This window comes from Gadus morhua, chromosome 7 (assembly GCF_902167405.1).
Source record: "Gadus morhua chromosome 7, gadMor3.0, whole genome shotgun sequence".
Classification (NCBI taxonomy): domain Eukaryota; kingdom Metazoa; phylum Chordata; class Actinopteri; order Gadiformes; family Gadidae; genus Gadus; species Gadus morhua.
Genome location: NC_044054.1, coordinates 1,383,375 through 1,397,255, shown reverse-complemented (window position 1 = coordinate 1,397,255; position 13,881 = coordinate 1,383,375). Strand labels below are relative to the sequence as shown.

The 13,881-nt window shown below is 43.3% G+C and overlaps 1 long non-coding RNA gene and 5 other non-coding genes across 6 annotated transcripts; 1 reads left to right on the top strand and 5 right to left on the bottom strand.

The window, feature by feature from the left end:
* Nucleotides 1-555: 555 nt before the first annotated feature.
* Nucleotides 556-2,563, bottom strand: LOC115546787 (uncharacterized). The gene is made up of 3 exons (XR_003977273.1): nt 2,309-2,563; nt 1,778-2,035; nt 556-1,649 (listed from the first exon to the last, which is right to left on the bottom strand). It is a non-coding gene; the product is annotated as an uncharacterized LOC115546787 (long non-coding RNA).
* A 5,766-nt stretch (nt 2,564-8,329) lies between these two features.
* trnat-ugu (transfer RNA threonine (anticodon UGU)) lies at nt 8,330-8,403 on the bottom strand. Its single transcript has one exon. It is a non-coding gene; the product is annotated as a tRNA-Thr (tRNA).
* Nucleotides 8,404-9,000: 597 nt separating this feature from the next.
* trnaa-cgc (transfer RNA alanine (anticodon CGC)) lies at nt 9,001-9,072 on the bottom strand. The gene has a single exon. It is a non-coding gene; the product is annotated as a tRNA-Ala (tRNA).
* Nucleotides 9,073-9,934: 862 nt separating this feature from the next.
* On the bottom strand, nt 9,935-10,006 carry trnaa-ugc (transfer RNA alanine (anticodon UGC)). Its single transcript has one exon. It is a non-coding gene; the product is annotated as a tRNA-Ala (tRNA).
* Nucleotides 10,007-12,884: 2,878 nt separating this feature from the next.
* Nucleotides 12,885-12,958, bottom strand: trnat-ugu (transfer RNA threonine (anticodon UGU)). Its single transcript has one exon. It is a non-coding gene; the product is annotated as a tRNA-Thr (tRNA).
* A 485-nt stretch (nt 12,959-13,443) lies between these two features.
* LOC115548066 (5S ribosomal RNA) lies at nt 13,444-13,561 on the top strand. The gene has a single exon (XR_003977503.1). It is a non-coding gene; the product is annotated as a 5S ribosomal RNA (ribosomal RNA).
* The last annotated feature ends 320 nt before the right edge of the window (nt 13,562-13,881 follow it).

The following is a 13,881-nucleotide window of genomic DNA, read 5'->3' as shown; positions in this document are numbered from 1 at the left end:
TTACATTTTAAACCTGCTTCGGAACACACCAAGGGTTTTCTCGTGGCAATCAGCACCTGGACCTGACAACACTAGTCTTCGGATCTATCAGACCTTTAAATATTAACATTTTATGTTTTGAGAACATGTTGTCAGAAAATTTCGATTGCTTAGTGCCTTTCCAGATAATGCCAGATTTTAAATATGGTACCTTCTACATGCTTAGATTAACATATTTGCACTGATTTCATGCAGTTTCACCGTAATATGTGTATGTGTTGGCTGGCAAAAGGGACTGCTAGAGGTGGGGGAAAGAAATGAAATGAAAGAGGAGAAAGGGGGAAAGAAAAAAAATGAAAGGAGAAAGGGGGAAAAGGAGAAAATACATAGAAATATCAGAACAATTCAGCTTAAAGTCTTAAGCTGTCAGATGTTATATCACAAAAATCATTACTTGTTTTCCTATTATTGTTATATTAGGTATTTATTTATTATATTATTATTCCATTATTATTGACGCTCTACTATCATTTTTTAATTAATATACAACAAATCGCACACTCTTGCCAGGATTCGCACCTGGAATCTTCCACCCAAAGGATGGCTGTGTTGCTGTTACACCACAAGAGTTGTTTTTTTTGTTGTTTTATTAGAGTTGCAGAATTTAACAATCTATACAAATGTTGTGAACTTGCAACTGTTTGAACTTTTTTGTACAAATGATTTAACACTTAAAACAAATGATTTAACACCAATAGAAATATCTTAGAAACAAATGTACACATTGCTTACATTTTTACAAGGAGCTTTTCCACTCTGCAATGGTCTTTCCAGATGCTGGACAGTACCATTTCCCCCGTAGCTGTGTGTGGCCAATAAGTTTGCTTTTCGCCTTACCACACATTTTGCATTGGTAGTGGTAGCTTTCCTTACTTTGACGCTTCTTCGGGGGCTCACCCCTCATCGCTCGCTCCTGATCCTCAAAGGCTGCCTTTTGTAACCTCCATTCCCGGTAGCGATTGTGAGACGCTGGATCTGGCTGGTTAGAAGGTCCGTCCTGAGGTGGAGAATCTGGCACTGGTGGCAGCTGGTAAGAGCCCTGAGAGTGAGCTGCTGGAGGTGGTGGTGGCGGCAGTTTTGAGGACCAGCTCTGAAAGTGGGCTGCTGGTGGTGGTGGCGGCGGCTGGTATGAGGGCCCCGACCAGCCCTGAGAGTGAGAGGCTGGAGGCCGTTGGTAAGAGGCCCAGGCCTGATACTGAGACTCCGGTGTTGGAGGCAGCTGGTATGGGGACCAGCCACGAGATTGAGACGCTGGAGCTGAAGGTGGTTGGTATGGGTACCAGCTCTGTGATTGAGACACAGGAGCTGGGTGTTGACGCTGCTCACAATAGGCTAGGTCAGATGAAGAGGGGAAAGGAACAGTCCAAGCATCATCTCCTCCAGCGTCTTCGCTGGAAACCTAAGTTTTGCGTCGGCGTCGCCGAATCACCGCCTCACCCTCACGGTTGTCAGGTTCCTCGAACTCCAGATCTGCATGCCCATGTGGAACAGGCTCAGATGGTAGGTCCAGGGCCTCCAGGAGGGATTCCTCGGCCACGTGGACCTGCTGAGGAAGCTCCACCCCTTGAAGCAGAGAATCGCGGTCGGCCCTCTTCTGCCGATCCTGCAGCCTATTTGTGGGGGGGATCAGAGTTTTTCACATTGTTTTTTAGTCATTATACGTTTTGAATGCATGTGCCTATGAATTTAATATAAGTCCTTTTGAAGGGAATATATGAAGCAGTAAAAATGAACTCACCAAGAAGAGACTGTTGTATTATTTATGGTCACCAGTACCAGGTTGGTGCTTTGCAGGATTTGTTGGCAATCCTCAATTAATTGTTTAATATGACCATACGTCATAACAATAGCCTGAGGAATTGGAAATGTCCTCCCCTTAGGGTCTTTTGGTCTATTTCTGCCTTCCTTGAACTCCTTGAAAAGCTTCAGTGCAACACACTCAGAGACCCTGGTGTAATCGGGTCTATGGGCAGCCTGGCCATGAACCATGAACAATCTGCGAAAAGACAAGATGATATAACCAACATTGTGTGTGTACTGTAAACACACAATGTGTGTGTTTGTTTTGTGGGTGCGTGTGTGTATATATATAAATATATATATACCCCTGTATGTTACATACAAATGTACAAACACACTTTTACACACATATATTACAAGTATATTAAATGTATACATACACACACCATTAAAGTGTATGTGTATGCAGTTAATTACACATGAACACACAGCTACACACATATACTTGAAGCTGATTGTTTGCAGGTACCTCTCGGCTGCTTGTTGGCCTGGAGCAGAGCCACTGCGTTTCCGAGAAGCTCTCCATGGCCCTGGCAAGGTCGTCTTCTTATTTTTTAGGGAGTACTTTGTTGGGGACTTGTCGATTCCATCCAGGCTGGAGTACAACCTCAGTATATCTGCTATTTCTTGGTTCGAAAGAGCAGTTATCGTCCGGTTGAGGCTGACAAGGTACCCTGCCAAGGCATCGACTGCCTCCCATCCGGGAATGCCTCTGGGATCACACCGACTATCCTGTCATATGAAATGAAAACAAAAACAGTTTGTATAGCTAAATTAAGAGAAACACTGAAGGAATAAGCATTTCTAATGGTCAGACATTAGCTACTTTACCGGAGTTTAAGTGATAGGCCCACTGTCCTCAAATGGGGAGCTGACAGGACTCCGAGATGCACCTTCACTTTCAGCCGTAGGTTCCTAAAGGGAATTATTTGAAAGAAGTGAATGAGAGTACAGTGAGGTGAACTTTGTTGTGCCCATGTAACACAAAGGAATTACCCTTATCAAATTAGATTTACAGTGAAAATGTTCTGATAGATAGGTCGCGACCCGACCCCGGATAAGCGGGTAACGATGAGGAGGATGTTCTGATAGATTATCAAAGGGCTATCACATCATTACCGGAGAAGAAGACGGGAAAAGAATATCAGTGGCCGGAGGTATTGTCTCATCAGGAAACTCATCCTCCTGAACTTCCTCCGGCCCCTCTGGCAGGTTGGCGCCAATTGCGTCAGGCGCACTCAGCAGATCTCCTCTGTTGGACTGGGCCAGCAAATACTCCACCGCAATAAGCTCACCTGCCATAAGTAGTCACCAGGAAAAATAAGATTGAAGTAGAAAGAGTGAGTGTAACCATCATGATCTGGCAGTTTGGCATTAATAGAATATTGTTCAGCATCTGTTCTTTTGTTGCCATGAGAATCTTACCGGTAGGTTTACCCGGGGGTGTAAACTCTTGAAGAAGTGCACTTCCCAGGACTCTGTTGCTGAGGGCGTTCACACTGGACATCAGACGAACATCATAAATTCGAGTTTGTGACGTGACACTCATATTCAGAGCCTGCTGGGCCCGATTGATGTTCCATCTGGACAACCCCTCTAGCATGTACATTTGCGTGTGCAGAGCATTACATCTCCACCCTGGCAAGAAAAAGGTGTTAATGAAAACGAAAAAAAAGAATGTTAAAACAACTTGCATTTACATTAAGGCCCAATCCCATTTCTACCCCTTACCCCCTCCCCTTCCCCCTCCCCCTTACCCCTTCAAAACAAGGGGGAGGGGTAAGGGTAAGGGGTAAGGGGTAGAAATGGGATTGGGCCTTAGTCATTCAACAGACGCTTTTATCCAAAGCGACTCACAAGGGAGATATAACATTCAAAATACATTGCAACATGGACATTAGTGTAATAATAAATGCAGATTTTAATACTTAAGACACAGCTTGATCATATCTTAATACATTAACAAAGGATTTTAAATGTTAAGTGTTTCAACTTGCCTGGGATGAAACAGCATTGATGCTTATGAAAGCTAGAGAGAGAGGATGACCCTCTGGCACATCTCAGGACGTCAAGTGCTTTATCCCCCTTCTCCATCTTTGATCCGGTGTTGATGTACAACTGTACACCAGTTGGATCTTGGATGCAGGGCAAGTGCTTCTGCTGCACCTCCCACACACGAGACATGCTCTCCTGGTTGATGAGCGATAACCCTGTGGTGTCTGTGAGGTCCCACATGGAGTCCAACAGTTGTTGGATGAGGGCGTGAGTCTCCTCAACCCCTCGCGTTTTCCTGCGGCAGTGCTTAGCGAGTTCGCTGGTGGTGATGCTCGCTAACACCTGGCTGTGGGTAGGATTGTGACCCGGGTGTTTTTTCACCAGCTCTGCCCTCTTGGCCTGCTGCAACTTTTCAATGTCTGCTTTGTCCCATTTGAAAATGCAGCTGGAAAGTTTTGAGCAGAATGTGCCATATAGTGGATGGTGCTCAGTGGTCAGGCCATTGGTAAAACGCCTCATGAAATGAAACACATCCAGTCTCACTGTGAAGGTCCATGGACGAAACCAAGTGAGAACTGGGCTCTCCCCTATAATAAACAACACGCCATAAATACATGTAATTCAGATTGTTTCCAGTCAACACATTACCAATTTCATTAATATACTGCTAAAACTATTCATCAAACAACAAATTCATAAGAAACATCCCAGCACAAATTGAAGGCAACACACCTGACTCACTGCAGCAGTCCCTGTCCACATATATGGCATCTGGCTCTGGCTCACCAGCATCCCTGTACCTCCGGACAACGCCTTGGCACAGGTCATCAAGGCCAGCCCCCTCACCAGTGGTCAGCACTGAGTTGAGAACTTGGCCAAGTTCATTGCCGATGTTGCTCATCCACGTGGCCGTGTTCTCAATGCCACCTGCCAGCTTTTTAGTGATCTACAGAAGAAATTAGCAAATCATTGGACATACTAATAAACACGAATGAGAACAAATTTACATCAGTTAACTTTTGCCTTCTTGGTGGAGTCCAGCTTTAGGATTCTGCCATAAGTTGATGTTATAACACCTTTCAACTCCTCCAGGTGGCCAAGAACCTCATTCGTGTGGACGGTTTCAAACCACTGAGCCAGGGGCAGACGACTGAAGGTGGGTGGCTGTTGATATACAGGTTCGGACTGGGTGAGGACGCGCAACTTTTTATGGACCTCACAATCAGTGAGGTAGTCGATAGTACGCCTCGCCCACTCCTCGCTGTGCACCTCCTGCAAGACCTGTTGCGAGTAGCTGGAGCTGTTCCCTACCGTGCGTGGTCGCAACATTGTGACACACTTCCTGTCAAGTGCCTGCTGTGTCGTTAGGACAGCAGGAAACTTGTTACGGTGGGAGGGATCCAGCTGCTGCAAGATCTCACTACTCCAAGGGCAGACAGGGATCATGCATTTGCTGCACCTTGGGTAGTCTCCACCTATCAGATAATACCTGGAGTCCACATCTATCACCTCTCTCACTTTGGTGTAAATGCCAGAGTGGTGCATCTTCCTTTTACACGACGTGCATTTAAGAGGGATGCTCCACATCCTCATTGGAGCCCACAGGAACATCCGCTGCCTAAAGTAGTGCAGTGGATCTGGAGGTGAGGTGGATCTAGTGGGGCTTGGAGGATGGTACCAGTTCTGAGTGTGCTTTTGTTTTAGCTGTCCTGTTCGGTCATATAGGATCTGTGCGATCCACTCCCGGTCAGCCTGATTTATGACTTTTAAGAACTGCTTCGGCAGAAAACTCAGCCAGTTCACTTGAGGAGGCCGCAGAGATAGTGTTTGTTGTTGTGGTGCCGCCGGTGACGTCTCTTGGGCTATGGGAGGGACAGGAGCAGGGACGGGAACAACTGGTGGGTTGCTGTGTTGCTGTGGCGCCGGTGTTGTGTATAGTTCTGTTGGAGCCGGAACATCTATTGGTTCTGTTGGACAGCTCAAATGGTGAGCACTCTCAATGTGCTCCGACAATCCAACGAGTCCCCAGGCCGTTGTGCCACACTGCTCACATCGCTCCTGGACGTGGTAGTCTGACAGGTGCTGCGTGTAGTCCTCACCCATCACCTCCTTAGTACACAGCGAGCACGTGACAAAAGCGGGGTTTTCCTGACCTACAGCTGCTGCACTTGTGCTGGCCAGTTCACCAGGAGCCCTCCCCTCTGCCGCTGCACTGGCTGGTTCCTCAGGAGCTCTTCCCGCTGCAGCACTTGCCCCCGGGGCACTCAGCTGACCTGAACTGGCTGATGCTGCGCCAGCCTTCTCTGGTGGCTGGGGAGAACAAAACTGGGTTTACATTTACAGTACATTTCCCTTAAGCCAGACAGTAGTCTGCATCCAAATAATTATGTACTCACACTGTTAGACACTGACATCAAATACAACCTTTTTCCAGTACATTTGTATCACAGATAAAAATGTTTAAGCAATATAGCATGAGTGGTGTTTGTAATGGATATACCACCGCGTGTTGTTTGGCCGTAGCCACAAGGCCGGAGGCCGAGTACATAAGCATATATTCCTTTTATACAACAATTCTACTGTCAACTAATTAACCTTAAAACACCAGATTATTGTATTGAAAAGTCAGACTGGGAATGTCCTGGGATATTACAATTCATGGGATGTCTATTGTCAAATCTGAAACAAATGAAACATTCCATATATACAACTCAATTGTTGTATAATACCACCTACCTCATGATATCCGCACTCACAGTTGATCTTTTTCCCAAAAATATCATATTTGCGGGGAGTTTGATTGAACAAGGGGGTCAAGGGACAAGCATTAATACGCTGTATTACCGCCCTCCATCTCCTGCCTCCCGGTCTCTGGCCTGTGGAAAATGTATATTTCCCCTGAGCATAGAGGGTCATCACACCTGCCCAGTGTGAGTCTGGTTTCCCAGTCTTCGTCATTTCTAAAGATAAGGACATGAAAAACAGCTGTTATAAGGCAAAAGCTGTAAATATCCTGGCTTAGACTACTTCATCACGGATCATTCAAGTATTATTATTATTATAACTTTATTCAAGACACAGGAAGGTCCACATAGACAGCACACTACATATACATACACATATATATACGCATATAAATACACACACACACACACACACACACACACACACACACACACACACACACACACATATATAAAACAATATAAAACATTTAAGACGGAATGCAAATTAGGCATTATCAATTATAATACACACATAATTAAAACACATACAAGCGTCGGGTCCAATGTTTCCAGTAGCAAGATGTGTACCTTGTAAGTAAAACTATATACCGTATTTTCCGCACTATAAGGCGCACCGGAGTATAAACCGCAGCAGCTAAATGGAATGATGTGTAGGCTTACTGATTTAAACTTCGAATACTAGTTTTCCGAGTGGCCGTTAGCTGTAAAAATCCATAGATTAGCCGCACCGTTATATAAACCGCAGATTCGAAAAATGGGGAAAAAAGGCACGGTTTATAGTCCGATCAAGATTTCAGAAATAGGATATGCATAGGCCTACCCCTGACATAACACATGTACTACAGTATAGTAAAAGCAGCGATTTCCCGATTTCCCTGTTTAATCATAGCATATATACGGGATAGATAACAGCAGAGATCGCTTCCATTAGCATTGTTTGGGAAACATTTTTAAAGCATTTGTAACGCGTACGGACTGATCGCATGTATACTTACTTATGATGTCTTTTTCATCAAGCTTCCTGTAAATCGCTAAAAGTATACCTGATAAATTAGCGTCAAAGGTTTCGGAGAAAGATAACACTGTAGTCATCCGACGGTGTTGAATGGGACCTGTCACGTCCGTCGACCCAGAGATTTCTCGGGATCTGATTGGCTCTTTTGCCCCACTGGTTTGGAGCCTGTGTTAGGACTTGTTAGGACTTTGTTAGGACTTGTTAGGACTTTGTTAGGAACTGTTAGGACTTTGTTAGGAACTGTTAGGACTTGTTAGGACTTTGTTAGGAACTGTTAGGACTTTGTTAGGAACTGTTAGGACTTTGTTAGGACTTGTTAGGACTTTGTTAGGAACTGTTAGGACTTGTTAGGACTTTGTTAGGAACTGTTAGGCAGTCCATTCAGTGACAGGTACTCAACACACTTTTAGAGTTCCAATTCTCTGGCATTTTGGAACAGGAAGAGTCTGGAACACTTAGGGTAGGTTAAGCCTTGCTTGATCTAATTTTGAAATAGTCTTCAAATTGACTGAAGCTAGCTTTGATCACATCTTGGAGACGGCAGGCATTGAACCTCAGGCCTTCTACATGAGAAGCATACGCTTTGCCGTTGAGAGAAGTCCCCTGTGTTACTTCAATTGTACATATGTAAAACCGATTCCTGAAGCTTTGCTTAACGATAGAAGGGACAAATAGGTCATCAGTTGGCACTAGGGTGTCATACATTTTATAGAGAATTTTGCTTGCCTTTGCTTGGTACTGCTGGGAGTTGAACCCAGGGTCTCCTGTTTACAAGACAGGCGCTTTCACCAGCTAAGCCACAGTACCCCTATTGTATTCTTTACTTGAGACACCAATGAAAAAGGTCTCATGTAGCGTGACCCGATCATGTGTTAAGCTCTCAAAACTGGCGGCTAAAGGAATTCCAATTGAGTAGGTTACTTACATTATACAACTTACTGATGTGATTAGAACACTGCCTCTTCTGTGAACTAGACAGTCACTATGACAGTCCCAGCCACAGCACCCCTCTCAGTTCAGGAGAAATGCTTCAGCAAATGATTGGGAAGACAACGAAAGATGTCTGCAGTACCATGACATATTTGTGTTGATCCTTTAAACAGTCCCTTAAACATACACTGATTAACCTGTACAGTTGACGGCAGGATTCGAACCTGCGCGGGGAGACCACAATGGATTTCTAGTCCATCACCTTAACCACACAGTTTCGACATTTCATTACTCTATCATGTTCAAACATTAGCATTCTGCAACATATTTGGTAGGTAAAGCATTGCGTGACCTCATTTGTTTAAAGATTCATTACACAGTAACTTTCAGCAATGTTTCGTGATCTGATTATTTTTGACTTCTACCTTATATAAGGGATTCATTCATAATCATCGCATCACCTTCACTACAATTTGGAGATGCCGGGGATTGAACCCGGGACCTCACACATGCGAAGCATGCGCTCTACCACTGAGCTACACCCCCTTTTTGTAATAATCAGTACATCTCTACTATCAATACCTGAAGCTTTGCTTAATGATACAGCCAATCAATAGGTTGACTTGCACTAGGCCATCCTAAGAGATGAAGATATTTGGCCTGCCTGCTAAAAGCAGAGGTGGTAAACTGGTGTGGCAGATTTCAATCATGGAGCGGGGGATCCAATGGATTTCTAGTGCATCAGCTTAACCGCTTGGCCAGGACAATGGTGCTTATCGACCTCAAGTCTATCAGTTGTTCGAACAGTAACAGACTGCAACTCTTGAGGCTGTGTGATCAAATTGTGAAATAGTCCTAAACCCTTGACCACAGCTTGCTTTGATCACATCTTAGTGATCGGACCTCAGCACTCCTACATGAGAAGCTTTACAGATGAGCCGAAAACAGATTACTTCAATTGCACATGTGGCAACCGATACATGAAAGTTTGCTTAACGATACAAGAGGGGAAATCGGTTATCGACTGGCAGTACCGTATCATACATTTCTCAGAGAAGTAGTCTGCGTACAGACAGCAGAACTGGCCAACGCTTGTCGGCAGGCCTGAATCTTCGTCGTGACGCAACAATGTTTTTCTCTTCTGTGGCTGTCAACACTTAGTGCATAAACGTACCGTACTCATATCACTGTGTTGACCGGCACTAGCTTTTAAGCGCACACTAGCTTTTGAGCGCACAAAAGCGTGCACTTTTGAAATCGCACGAACCTGTGTCGTTGACGACAACACAGTTTCAATTCTCTCACTTGTTTCGAACATTAGCATTCGGCAACATCTTTGGTAGGTTAAGCATTGCGTGACCTCATTTGATTAAAATAGCACTCACCTGACTATTCTAGGGCAATCAAATGGAGATGCCGGGGATTGAACCCGGGGCCTCATACATGCAAAGCATGCGCTCTACCACTGAGCTACATCCCCTTTCTGCTCAATAATTTACATTTTAAACCTGCTTCGGAACACACCAAGGGTTTTCTCGTCCATGGCATTCTGCACCTGGACCTGACAACACTAGTCTTCGGATCTATCAGACCTTTAAATATTGACATTTTATGTTTGGAGAACATGTTGTCAGAAAATATCGATTGCTAAGTGCCTTTCCAGATAATGCCAGATTTTAAATATGGTGCCTTCTACATGCTTAGATTAACATATTTGCACTGATTTCATGTAGTTTCACCGTAATATGTGTATGTGTTGGCTGAACACGGGAATGAAAGATCGTATTCAAATAGAACCGTTTGGCCAGGATTCCAACCTGCGCGGGGAGACCCCAATGGATTTCTAGTCCATCGCCTTAACCACTCGGCCCCGACAATGATGAACTTGCATTGAAGAAAATATGTCAGTTTTCTGTGGGCTGTAAATAGGCCAATCTATGAGGCTAAATAGCATGCCAATATTGATGACTGATTGTGTCACATGTCGAAGGATGAATGCTAACATGATTTGTTTCCAACTTTGACCTTAAGTTACAATTTAGCTAACTAGCTAGCTGCCCACCCTTTTCAATTCCAATGGTGGCTGTCATTTCATCACCAATGTTAAGTGTCATAAATAGTTAACACTGGTGCTGAGTCATGATTCCTAAAAAAGAAATACCCAAAACATGTGATGTGTTTTCAATTTGCAGAAAGTTTTGAAAAATCCAGGATGCCTGAGAGCCTTACTGCATTATACTCCATAATAGTTGTTTCTTTAGGAACCTGAATGTTGTCTTTTCCTTCACAGAAAAAAAAATATTTCCACTATAAAATGATGCAGACTATCTGCAGGCACAGATAGATGAATAAAAATCCACCAGAATGCAGGAAATTAAGTGTTTGACGCTTAAAAGTTTCTAGGGGAGCACCCCCATACCCCCCACCTATAATTTGTCCCCTAAAATGTTGAAATGAAACCTAGCCTATAGGGCTGTCATTTTTTCCAAAAATGAAATTCGAACGAATTTCGAATGTCCATAATTAATTCGAATACATTCGAATACATTCGATCTCGGTTCGCGTTCTCTTCAGTTACGTTTTGTTTCAAAGCCCTCTTGGCCTATCTGTATCGAATGTTGATTCAACATTCGATACTAGAGGTGTCCGATATTATCGGCCCACCGATATTATCGGCCCGATATTAGCATAAAAATTTAATATCTGTCAATATCGGTATCGGATTTTCTTTGCCTTAAAACCGATTTTATTTTATTTTTTTATTTTTTTATAGCTCAAATAAATGTTTTCAAAATTGTGCAGTACAGTGCACATTGTAATTGACTCATATTTGTGCATTTATTCAATTAAGGTTATTGAGTTTTAGTTAAAGAAACATACTGCTATGTTGCATATAGTTGTTCAGGTACAATGCTTTATCATTTGTGAAGTCAAGTTTGCCCTATTTGTTGTGGGCATTGTCAAGATTATCTCAGGGAGAGTGTAATCCAAACTGTTGTCTGAGACCATTAAAAAAATAAAAATAAACATGGCACTTTTCCCTTAAATTAAGTTGAAGTATTTTTCTTATTTTGCACAGACAATGTTAACATTTGGAAAGCCTTGTTGCATTCAAGAATGCATCCAGTGGGGCATCACAATAACATTAAGCATGTTGTGTTAATTCCACAACAGGAGATATGTAATGTTACCTAAATTAGGTTTGAGGAAAAATAACCCAAATATCGACATCGGTATCGGCTGATATCGGAATCGAAAATTTAGAGTTGGACAATATCGCATATCGGATATCGGCAAAAAAGCCAATATCGGACATCCCTATTCGATACAGATAGCCAGGCCAAGAGGGTCGGCAACAGGTCAAACTGATATACAATTTTAGCGCGCCCTCTGCTGGATCGAAAGCAGACTACTTAAAATGGTCTGAAGTTCTTATGAGACGGCAGCACACGCAGTTCGAATGGAGAATTACACTTCGAATTCAAACTTTTCACCCCACCTTCGAACGAATATTCGAACTTCGAATAAAAAGTGACAGCCCTGCTAGCCTTTATGACCCTCTACGCAGGTTGTATACAATATTTCATAAATATGTTATTTTTACTTTTTGGATTAAAAAGAAGGCATGTCAGTAAACTCCATGTCGGCCCTTAGTGTGATTAGTGGCCCTTTGTGAAAATGAGTTTGACACCCCTGATATAGGTAATGTAAGGTCTGTCTCACTTGTATTCATTTTACTCTTAAATAACTTGAATGGAACTTTAGATGTCTGGGGATAAGCAGCAGTCAGGTAGCTATTCAATGCAATTACCTGCCTATTTTTTTTATTTAGGTAAAGCATTATGAAAATAAATGTGCATGCGCAATAAAGTATACAACACTATTAGGGTTCCAATTCTCTGGCATTTTGGAACAGGAAGAGTCTGGAACACTTAGGGTAGGTTAAGCCTTGCTTGATCTAATTTTGAAATAGTCTTCAAATTGACTGAAGCTAGCTTTGATCACATCTTGGAGACGGCAGGCATTGAACCTCAGGCCTTCTACATGAGAAGCATACGCTTTGCCGTTGAGAGAAGTCCCCTGTGTTACTTCAATTGTACATATGTAAAACCGTTTCCTGAAGCTTTGCTTAACGATAGAAGGGACAAATAGGTCATCAGTTGGCACTGGGGTGTCATACATTTTATAGAGAATTTTGCTTGCCTGCCGCCGTTGTCATTGATGGAAAGTCTATTGCATTGATGGATTGCAAGTTTACAACCACAAGCAAGATTGCCAGTTGGGACAATTCCGTTTTTTTAAACTGCAAGAAACACTTTTATCACATCTACACCAGATGATGCTGTTGCAAAAAGTGTAGGTACTGCTGGGAGTTGAACCCAGGATCTCCTGTTTACAAGACAGGCGCTTTCACCAGCTAAGCCACAGTACCCCTTTTCTTGTTGTCTCTGTTTGATGTTATATGTATATATTTGTGTTAATTATGTGTACATGGGACGGTGTGTGAAATGATATGTAGTTTTTTTTAATAAAAAAACGCCTGGGAATACCAGGTGCTGTAAGCATTATACTTTTTCAACTCGAGCTCATTGGCTGCAATGGCCTACCGTGCGCTGATCTTTAGCGCCCACTGTTTTGGAGAATTTAAGCAACATACAGACTCTGACGACGTCTCCTCAAACTCTATTTGTGAAACATGTGGACAGTGTAGTGACGTAGCAGAGAGCTGCAATGACGGCGGTCACCTTAGTCCATCCCAGGTTTTGCAACGCTACGTTTCTTTAAAAGATCACGCAAACGATGACGCCCAAGCAGTGTAATGCATTGCGTTCAAATATGTAACTCTGAGTCTGGAATAACGTCTCACTCCTTACGTCCTCCTCTTGTATAAAAGCTAATATGGTCCAGACAATAATTGCTTACGGCCATACCACGTTAGGCACACCCGATCTCGTCTGATCTCGAAGCTAAGCAGGGTAGGGCCTGGTTAGTACTTGGATGGGTGACCGCCTGGGAATACCAGGTGCTGTAAGCATTATTACTTTTCAACTCGAGCTCATTGGATGCAATGGCCTACCGTGCGCTGATCTTTAGCGCCCACTGTTTTGGAGAATTTAAGCAACATACAGACTCTGACGACGTCTCCTCAAACTCTATTTGTGAAACATGTGGACAGTGTAGTGACGTAGCAGAGAGCTGCAATGACGGCGGTCCACCTTAGTCCATCCCAGGATTTGCAACGCTACGTTTCTTCAAAAGATCACGCAAACGATGACGCCCAAGCAGTGTAATGCATTGCGTTCAAATATGTAACTCTGAGTCTGGAATAACGTATTCATTCATTCATTATGGATC